The following is an 11,545-nucleotide window of genomic DNA, read 5'->3' on the forward strand; positions in this document are numbered from 1 at the left end:
CAACGACGCAAATAACGAGTTAATTGTGAAAAATAGAGACAAACTGCGTTCAATAATATCGAGTATCGTTTTTTGTGGTACTCACGATCTAGCACTGCGCGGGAAACAGTCAGACTCAGGAAATTTCTAGGATCTATTGAAATTCAGAATTGAGGCAGGTGATAGTGTTTTGGAAGAACATTTTAAAACTTGTACAGTAAGAACAAAATACACTTCGCATCGAGTACAAAATGAATTGCTTAATATCTGTGGACTTGTCATACGTAAAAACATTATTGAAAAGATTAATAACGAAAACACCATTGCATTTTCACTGCTCGCGGATGAAACTGCAGATATTTCAGGAATCGAGCAGCTGTCGATAGAGGTCAGATTTGTAGAAAAGAATAATGATAGCGTTTCAACCAGGATATGCGAAGAGTTTCTCGGTTTTGTTCCTCTAGAGAAACTTAATGCAGAGCATATTGCATTAGAAATTCTCTCATTTTGCAAGAGAAATGATATAAATATGTCAAAATTAGTAGGTTTAGGCTTTGATGGATGTTCAACAATGGCTGGTACTAAAGGCGGCGTTCAAAGACTAATTCGAGATAAACACAATAAAGCATTATTTTTCCATTGTGCTTCTCATAGACTTAATCTCGTGGTGAATGACCTGAATATTGTGCGTGACGTTCAAAATACTGTTGGCACCATAAAAGAAGTAATCAAATTTTTTCGTGAAAGTACTCTTCGAAGGAATTTAATTTGTAACATTCCTATGTTATGTGAGACACGATGGTCCGCAAAATACAAGAGCATTAGAGTGTTTTCTGAAAATTTTATTGAAATTAAAAAGGTTCTCGATTCTTTACCCACAAACGCTGAAGTCAACCGTGCTACTAGAGCTCGAGCACAGCAACTGTCAAGTGCTACATCAGAAACTTCTTTTATAGTATGTATGCAAATTATTGCAAAATACTCTGCAATGCTTGAACCTGTGATTAATGCTCTTCAAGGTATTTCTGTGGATATGATTTCGGTTCAAAAGCATGTAAATATTTTACTAAATACATTCAGGAGACATAGAGAGTCTGATTTAGATAGCACTTTCGACATTATATTTAAAACTGCAACAGCAGTTGCTCAACATTTTGAAGTAGAATTTAAGATTCCAAGGATAGTTGGTAAACAAACATATCGTGCAAATTATGATGCCAAATCTGTTATGGATTATTACAAAAAGTCTATTTTCATACCTTATCTCGATTCTCTCTTAAGTTCATTAAATTTTCTTCTCAGTTCATTAGATTTTCTTCTCAAAATAATGCTGCGTTTTCGCTTTACAATTTGTATCCATATTATCTCAGAAAAAAGAATCAGAAAGAATTTATGGACACAATTAAAATAATTAATGACTTCTATCACATAGAAAACTTTAATGCAGAAGCTGAAATATGGTATAATTATTGGAATAATAATGACATCGTTATAACAGATGAGACATTAATACTCGACTTATTGCAACACTGACAATTTTTTAAAGCAATAGCACAAGCAATGGAAATTTTAATTTGCCTTCCACCTACTACCTGCACAATTGAAAGATCATTTAGCACTTTGAGACGGGTAAAAACTTGGCTCAGATCTACGATGAGTGAAGATCGTTTGGATAGTCTATGCATGTTAAGCATCCATCGGGCATTTGTTTTTAATAATAAGGAAAGTTTTGTAGCAAGTGTATTAGACGTATTTTCAAAAAATTCAAGAAATTTGAAATTTGCTTTTTCTAAATAATTATTTTTCATCGTTTCATTTATATCAAATGAAGTATTTTATTTTTTAACCCTTAGTCCTTCGCACGTGAACAAAAATTGTGTGTGTGTGTGTGTGTGTGTGTATACACCACACACACACACACACGCACGCACACGCACACGCACACACACACACACACACACATATATTTATATCTAAGTATATGTACACTCTGCCCCCCCTTGAAAAAAGTTATATGGGCGCCCATGACTACACAGTTATTAATTTTCATTCGGACGAGACATAAGGGCATAATTATAATTTGCTTAGTTGTATTACAGAAAAGTATTTACAAATAACATAATAAAATAATACTTTTCTTTATTTAATTAATTTGATAGTACATAATTTTCATGATCAACATTTCCGTTGGAAAACCTTAAAACTGTATTGTGCAATAAAGTAATATTACAAACCATTATTAGAATATTATTATTAGAATATTATTATTTACAATTCCATTTGTTCGATGGTACGCAATTTTTGTTCTGAAATTTTGTTATCAGTTAGGAAACAACTCTCGAAAAAGTTGCATTCTACGATCTACTTGTATTCCCCAATCAATATTTTCATTTGGTTCATTATTATTAGCATTTACTACATCATTATCATTATATTTCACAAAATCATATGCATCATTTTCATCAATGCAATAATTGTGCAGGATACAAGCGCAAACAACTGTATTTGTGATAAAAGGCATATGTCGGTATTCATTAAAAAATTTTATTCGGCGAAAACGTCCTTTTAAATATCCAAATGCACGTTTGATTACCATGTACTGGTACTTTCTCGGTGTCGGTTACGGGATTTTAGGTTCAGGGGGTCAATCATGTAATTTCACGTGGAACTTTTCACGTTTCACTTTTCACTTTTCACGTTTCACTTTTCACTTTTCATTTTTCATTTTTCACTCATAGAGAGTTCACGTGAATCTTTTCACGCACAGCGATTATGTATGAATAATGAGCGGAAGTTTAGTTTGCGTTCCAAAATTCATCTTTAGAGGCTCTGTCATCGTAACTGGAATAATAAGCATTTTGCAATATTTATCTGTTTCTAACTAAACGTTTTTAACTAAAGATATTCTTGTCAATAAAATCTAGCAAAGTAAATATGAAAATATTTTACACGAACAGAATTTTCTCTTAAAATTTATTCTCTCAAAATCATAGTAGTTGTGAAACAATATGGATCTCAAAGAATTGTACCATAATTTTAGTAAAAATTAATCCAATTTAGTAAAATTAATAAAGTAATAGTAAAATTTTAACTATTTTATATTAAATTAAATATTGGTTATTGTTTCTCCCACCGTGCCTGCTTTTACAGTATAACTGCGTATAACCTATAAGTTATAGATTATACTTATAACTCATCTAAATTTTTCTAATAATAAAATATTTAATTATGAACGTAACTATAAAACAAAAAGAAATATTATTAAACCATTTAAAACGCAATCCCGAATTAATGAGAGGGAGAATAGAGCGAAAAAATGAGAGCCGTTTAAAATTAGTAAGATTAAGACCCTATTCTATTATAGAAATTATAAAAAATAAATAAATTATTTAACAAATAACATTTTTAGACTAAATTGTGGGATGAAGTTGCACAAGGCATAAATACAAATACTGACGGCCCTCAAAAAAGTGGCAAAGAATGGGCAAAGGTAACATATAAATTTTATTTTAGTATTATAAGATTATTTAGTATTATAAGTTATTTAGTATTATAAGATTAAATATTATTTATTTATTAGTAATTCTATAAAATAATTTTGTTAATACATTTTTATAGACATGGAAAGATATAAAAAGCTATATATTAAAAAAAGAAGTGAAAAGGCGCAGTTATGTGCAAGGGACTGGTGGTGGTCCACCTCCTAAAATAGCTTTTTCAATATTTGAAGAGGAAGTTTTGGAATTTTTAACTCCAGAGGCAGCAGGCTTAGAGAACATACCAGAAGGTGGAATTAATATAGAAGAAAATTCCATTAATATTTTAGAACAAACTGCAATAGAAGAAAATATTACAAGGCAAGATGTGCACATAATTACAGATAACGAAAATGTAGATAACACTAACAGTATAGAAGAGATTGAAAATATACCACCGTGCAATCCAGAAATACGAAAAAGAATTAATACATGCAGAGTAAATAATACAATCCGAGGTAATTTATGTAATAAAATAATCTTACATATTAACTCTTTGCAAACCAATTAATGGGCTTTGAGGATTTCATTGTTTTTTTTTATTTTGACTTATTTGGTAGACGGTGTACAAGTAAAATAAAAAATTGTTTCAAATTATGCAACTATATAATATTTCAAAAGTAGGAAGAGCATATTTTATAGCACAATTTTTTCAGATTTTATAGATTCTAAAAACTCTGTAAAAAAACAATGTTCTTTCAATGATTTTGACCTTACTACGCAGTAAAAAATAAATTTGTTTACAGAGGGTTAATATGTGTCTTTCTAATACATCTAATAATACTTTTTCTAATTGAACATTTTACATTTATAGGAAACTCAATGCAAATTTCACATAATATATTAGAAATTAAGGAAGCAGAACTGAAACTAAAAAGGAAAGAAATTAAATTGAAGAAAAAAGCATTAAAAGTGCAAAAGAATATTTTATCCGAACTATCAAAAATAAAAGAAGCTTTAAAATTATGGTCTGAAACTGAAACTGTAATATGAAAAACAGATTTACCAAAGTATTACTAAAAAGTGATATTAATCTTATTAATAATTTTTTTCAACTTAGTTTATATTTGTTACTATAAATGATTAAGGATTTTTTTTTCAACTTAGTTTATATATTTGTTAGTATAAATAAGAGATTAAGGATTTTTTTTCAACGTAGTTTAAATTTATTATTATAAGTGAAATATAAAGAATTATTTTTTTGTTTAATTTTTTTGTTTTATATATTTTTATTTTTTTTTTTTGTTTTGGGTTACAAGATGCATAAATTGATAAAACTGTGCATAAAATTGTGATATTAGTTTTTATTTTATGCAATGTAATCGTTATGGCGCCAAGTCGTGACCGCGCCTCCTGATGTAAAATATTCAGTATATTAGAAAATATAGAACACAATTTTTATGTAAAATATCTTTCTATTATTGTTTCTCGCACTACATTTCCTCTTCTACGCATATTTGCATTCATATCATCTGCTTCAATATTCACTTCTTCAATATCTTCTCTGTATATTTCAACATCCTCAATGCCATAATGTTTTGCAATATTGTGGAGTACGCAAGTCGCATTTACTATAAGTCCTGAAATAAATAAAATAAATGTATAATATTTTTTATATTTATTTAATTTTAATATTTTTTATAAAATATATAAATAAATTACAGTACCTGCAAATTCTGGAAGATAATGTAAGCCTCTTTCTTTTCGCAAACATCTCCAACGCCCTTTTAATACACCTATTGTTCTCTCTATACAACATCGTGCTCTAACATGAGCCTCTGTATATAACGCACCTGACCTGAAGATCCTGGTGCCTCATTTAATTTTGGAGTCATTAAATATGGCAATAAAGGATAGCCAGAATCTCCTAGAAAAGAAAACACATTTAGAAAATAAAAATATCAATCTTAATAAAATTTAAAGTTATAATTTATACAAAATACTTAAAGATTATATATATATATATATATATATATATATATATATATATATACACAATTTTCTCATATTTTTAAATTTAATACTTTATTGGAAATAATTTTTAAATTTTTAATATAAATTTTAATATAAATATTAATTGTAAAAATTATACCTAATAACCATGCATTTCTTCTTCCATTTTCATATTCGTTTAACATGTGCCTCGATAACCGAGACGAGCTCCAAACTCTAGCATCATGTGTCCGACCTCCATGATTTGCCAATACAGCTAATATTTTGCCATAATAATCACTAACCTAAAATATAAAATGTGTTTTTATGTATGTTCTATTTTATTAAAAATTTTATATTCTATAAAATATTTCTTAGAAATATCAACGTGATTAGAAATAACGGATGATTTTACCGCGAGCGTTCGACATTTTCCATATTTTACTTATGAACGAAATAATATTACGTCCTCGAATAAAATACAAAAAATACTAAATAATTTTTACTTACTATCATAACATTTAATGAATGATATAATTTTCTATTTATATATAAATGCTCTCTTATTTTAGCAGGTGGCGTAATCGCTATATGTGTACCATCTATAGCTTCTATTACACCTGGGAAATTGGTGTTAATCCAGAATCTGAAATATGATAGTTTATTTTAATATCATATTTTATATCATATCATTTTAATATTTTCTCTTACAGAAATGTAATATTGTCAATATTACATTAGTGTAAGGGTTGTATAACATAAGAAATTTTTTATGTTGTAAATGTTCTTATATCTTAATAAAAATCATAATTTAAAAAGTCATAAATAGAAAACTGTTTTTTAATGTTTAAAATTAAAGAAAATAATATTTAATAACTCACTGTTGTTGGATTGCTTCAATTTCATTAGCTTGCACAGGAAATCCATTGCGGCATAATAATATTTATTGCATTTATAATTTCATGTAGTACTACACTAACAGATGCCTGACACATACAGCTTAAAAAGTCTTGTCCAACTCTTTTTTGGTAAGACCCCGAACTCAAGAAACTTAATGTTGCTAAAACCTTAACAATAAAAAAGAAAATAGATATAATAAATATTCTTTTACAATAATTTAAAAAAGTCAAGAAGGTAAATTAGAATTTGTAACATATTACATTTAATATAATAAATTTATTATGTTTAATATAATAAATAATTGTTTGTATTATTTAATCATATTTTACCTTTAATTCAAACGGAATTGCTGTTGGTCTTACAGCTCTTTGCACGTAAGGTTGTATACCTTGACACAATATCATTACAGCATCTTTTGAAAGTCTGTGGATTAAATATGTTAAAAGTTTTTATGTCTTCATATTTATCTCATTAAATAAGACAAAATACATAATATACAAAGTATATAAATTTTAAATTCTATATAAATAATTTTTATTTTAAAACATATATATTTTTACATCTATATAAGTTGTATTTATAATATGTTTTTATTCCAAATTTCTTAACTTTATTATTTTTTGCTAAAGTATTTTGTTACTTACCGATATAAAGAAAGAAACTGCGAGTCCGGAACTTCAAAAGGATTTGATGCATCACGCAGTTGTTTCCTTCGAATTTTTAACAAATTTCTTTCTTCTTCATTGGCAATCTGCAAGACCCACCATGCAGCAGCCATTATAACTACAAAAACACAATATAATTACCATTATAATTACATCCAAAGTAACTACTAGTTAAAATAGTTAAATAATAAATATAAAATATTTTATAAATTTTAAGATATGTAATTGTTATTTTTTTTCCAAATAAAAAATTTAATTATATAAAAAAATTGTAAAAAAATATATTCATAAATAAATAGCAATATTTCTTAGTTAAAATATATTTTTATCTGCATTTGGTGAAGACTCATTCTATATAATTATCAAAATATCAACTTGTCAAATACAAATATCAAACCTAATTATATCACAAAAGCATTATTTTTATTAATGTATGTACATTACCTTTTCCTGTTAACGCAATGCAATATCAAAAAGGTTAACCTCTTCAATAATACCTCTTCAAACTTCAAACTGTTGCCACACTGTTACCACACTTTCATTCTTATTTCAAAATACATACAATTTATTAATTCCCTAAATTTTCATCTTTTTGCCATCACGGCTGATGGCGAAAAAGTTCACGTGAAAAAGTTCATATTTCCGCTCATGAGTGAGTTACATGATTCCGTGGAATCGTACATGATCGTGCAGTTCACGTGAAACTTTTCACTTTTCACGTTTCCGCCCTAGGGAAAATGTTACATGATAGACCCCCAGGATCGGATGCTCGGATGTGCTCGCCGGATGTCCGGGTTTGTGTCGAAATGATAACGCCGTATTTTGGTAGTAAAAATGAAAGAGGTCAAATATATTTAGCTATACTTTAGTACAAAATGAAATTATACAGTTCCGATATCGTTATCGGATAATACTGAGCTCCTTGTACACATTACGGCCCTCAATTGCGCGGTCGTCGGCCCGCGGGAAATCAAGAGAACGATCACGTGGTATTCGAATAGTGTCGCGGCACTTAACTGCGCGGTCGTCGGCCCGCGTGAATTTAAGAGAACAGTCGCAACGTATTTGCGCGGTACTTAATATCTAAACGGAAAGGACTTTAGAAAACTAGGAAACGGACTTAACAATTCGGAAACAGACGGACGGTGACTAGGCGCTTTGCGCTCGTAAGTAGCAAGTGGGGTTGCTCGGTTCGACAACATATATCTATATACATAGTTCGCGGCGGAACGTGCGATGTCGGAACGGACTCGCGGTTATCGCAATGTAACGACTCGGATGAGTCGTGTGATCTACGGACGGCTTCGGTTTACGCTCTATGCGTACGGTATCCGTTTGTTAGAGTGGCCGCGCGGCGGTCCACTCTAATGCCGTGCTCGGGGCCCGATTGGCCCGTGCGGTTGACCGGTTACGGTCTCGGTACTCGACGCCCTCGCGCTGTGCGCGGGCTGTCGACGGGATCGGCCGGTTCGGCCTCATCTCGCGGGGTTAGCCCGGGAGGTACGGTGGCGGACACTGGGACGGTGTCGGCGCGGACGGTCCCCGAGAATTCCCGGGGACACTCGGAACGGTCTGATCGGAGTGGCCGGACGACGAGAATGCCCGTCGTCCGGCTGTACGGAAACGGAATTGCCGTGCGGGGAGAATACCCGCCGTACGGCGCAACGGATTCGGATCGGATTTAGCCGGACGTACGGGAATGCCCGTCGTCCGGGCGGACGGTCCGGATTGGCCGCGTGACAAGAATGCCCGTCACACGGCTGATCGGATTGGATGGCCTGCGCGACGAGAATGCCCGTCGCGCGGCTGAGCGGATCGGATTGGCCGAGCATACCCGGCCTCGGGGACGACGGTTTTACCCGTCGCGGGAAGGTTGGAACGAGAATGCCCGTTCCCGAGGAGGTGCTCGAGAATCCCCGAGCTAGGAGGCGCCGAGTATGCCCAGCGCTGGAAAGGATCCGATGAGATCGGATGTTCGGACGGATCTGTTTCACGTTGCCCACTGCCGGCTTATATATCGTTCCGCGTGGCTAGACGCACCAATCAGCGCGCGCGGACGGGCCGGCTAGAGTGGGAGCGCTTTCGGAACGCGGCGCGTAGCGCGTCGGTCGCGCGCGGTAGCATGCGGACCTTGGTCTTACGTAAGCCGATCATACGCGCGTGGGTCTTACGCAAGACACACGTGCTCGGCTGCGGTGCGTTCGACGGTTGGTCGGTCCGGAGTGGCGGCACGGTGGAGGGGCGTATTGTTACAACCATACGTGTGGAAGAATGCAAAAAGTTAAATTCCTTTTGCTGTAGTGTTAAATGACCGTTGTCTCGAAACGGAGGAACAAGCCATGATAATGAGGCATATGCTGAATCACCAAGTATAAATGTATTCTCAGGAAAAAGTGTTTCTTTATACTGCTGTTTGATATAAAGGCAATCTTGTTAACACACGAGCATCATGCAAAGAACCAGGTTCACCGCAGTAAATATTAGTAAACTTTATATTTGCATCCACAACTCCTTGCAAAGTAATAAAGAAATACTTTTTCCTGTTGCAATAAAATCTTTTTCATTGATGGACGGTTTTTCTATTCTTATTGTTGTTCCATCAATTGCCCCAATTACATTGTTAATACCTTTTTTAGCTCTAAAATCTTCACGTACAGCAATATAATCTTTCTGTGGCCATCTAATTGTATTATTCATCTTTGTTAGTAGTCAATTCTGCACTCTACGTAAAATTCGAAATACGGAAGAGATGGAAATATCAAATCTGTCAGATATTATTCGCAGGGGCTCAGTGTTTGACATAAACCACAAGAAAAGTAAGAAGCTTAGTTTGGCTGAAATTGGTTTCATCCCAAATGTCTGTTTCGGCATATGTTCGGACTGTTCAAATTTATCTAAAACATCATTAATTACATTTGGTTATTATTTAATTTCGTATTAATCATATTATCATACTTTCATATTAATTTATATTAATATGAATATTACTACGTTAAAGTCAAATTATCACTGAATAATTTTTTCTTTTGTTAGTTTTACATCTTACCAATTAAATGTAATGCTGTGCATCTTGATAACCGCAAATGTTCTTTAAATTCTTGTTCAGTCCACGAAACGACAATTTTGGTATAATTATCAATCCGATGTCTTCTATTTCCGCTTGTCAAATATTCTATTAAAGAAAAATATAACATATCAACATCTTCATCACTAGTCGAAAAGGAAATTGAGGTGTCAGTACTAATATTCATGCTTGATTATTCTGAGCTATCGTCCGTAGAGCTGCTATCATTTGCATTTGGTGCAGTTTTGCACAAGTCAAACAGTATTTCTATTCTAATTCTCTGATTCTAAAAATATTTAATTATTGATTTTATTTTAATATATAATAGTCATCCATATTAATACAATATTTTTATTTTATTATGCTTTAACATATCACTATATTGATTTAACTCGTATATGAAATACTACTCTACAACGAACGCAATACATTATTATTTTTGTAATTATTTTTAAAGTCACACAAGTTTGGGTACCGAATACATTTTTTTGATTCACGAAAGCATGGAAAGTCGTGTCTACATTTGGGATACGTAAAACTATGATTACACACACCTTTAATATAGATTACACTTATAAGAATTTATATTACTAATCTTTTAAAGCTGTAAAAATATTTATAATTTGATTAAGACTTAAAAGTTTTTTCGCACAATTTTTAGGTTAACTTCGAAATTTCGGAGTCAAACTGTTAATCGATAAAATTTTCACGATTTATCTAAAATGTATTTCTCCATTGCAAATTTTAAAAAACTTACCATATTTGAAAATATACTTTTGTTTGCAAAATAATAATCCGATTTAACGGGTCTTGATCTGGATTTTCTACGGCTAAATTTCTAATTCAATTTGAATCTGTCTTTTACTAGGTCACAGTCTTTTACGCACTCTAGTGACCGTGTTTGATAACTTATTTGTTTCAATTAGACTACGCAACTGTGTTACACTGTGTCTCTCTATGTGACACTGTGTTACAGTGTGGCACTCTTGTTGGAAAGCACCCTTTGTGTTTACTTTTTGCTGTGTGATGTCTATTTTTGTCGATCATATGCAATAATGCGCACAGTTGATGTTGGGGCTGTTCGTAATACTGAGCACCGGGACGATTCGTTAATACTGATTACAGCGCCTAACCTAAGTTGAGTAATCCTAATCCATTGGCTGTGTTACGAACGTCTGCGTTACGCAGAGTTAAGCATTGAGGTAAAGTTCCCTGGCGAAAATGAAAACGTTTACAAGCGTTTTTTGGGGGTTTACGTGAGCGTTTTGTAAGGATTCGTTAAAACTTCAGAAACGGTCAGTAAAGAGTTTGTAGAGAGGAAATTGCAACGTTAAGCGTTTGAAAAGGTGCTTGTGTAAAGAGTTGGTAGAGCGTTTATACGGCGTTAAGCGTTTGCTACAGAATTGTGAGCGTTTGTCGTTAAGCGCTTGCTACGGAATTGTGAGCGTTTATTACGGAATTGTGAACGT

The 11,545-nt window shown here is 32.6% G+C and overlaps 1 long non-coding RNA gene and 1 other non-coding gene across 2 annotated transcripts; both read right to left on the reverse strand.

Annotated features, from left to right (window-relative positions):
• Positions 1-4,799: 4,799 nt before the first annotated feature.
• Positions 4,800-7,593, reverse strand: LOC105194073. Its single transcript, XR_005575682.1, has 6 exons — positions 7,457-7,593; positions 6,992-7,130; positions 6,677-6,770; positions 5,608-5,752; positions 5,183-5,382; positions 4,800-5,095 (listed from the first exon to the last, which is right to left on the reverse strand). It is a non-coding gene; the product is annotated as a putative nuclease HARBI1 (transcript).
• Positions 7,594-9,601: 2,008 nt separating this feature from the next.
• On the reverse strand, positions 9,602-11,211 carry LOC120358810. Its single transcript, XR_005575683.1, has 3 exons — positions 10,834-11,211; positions 10,059-10,184; positions 9,602-9,906 (listed from the first exon to the last, which is right to left on the reverse strand). It is a non-coding gene; the product is annotated as an uncharacterized LOC120358810 (long non-coding RNA).
• Positions 11,212-11,545: the final 334 nt, after the last annotated feature.

Source organism: Solenopsis invicta, chromosome 10 (assembly GCF_016802725.1).
Source record: "Solenopsis invicta isolate M01_SB chromosome 10, UNIL_Sinv_3.0, whole genome shotgun sequence".
Lineage (NCBI taxonomy): Eukaryota > Metazoa > Arthropoda > Insecta > Hymenoptera > Formicidae > Solenopsis > Solenopsis invicta.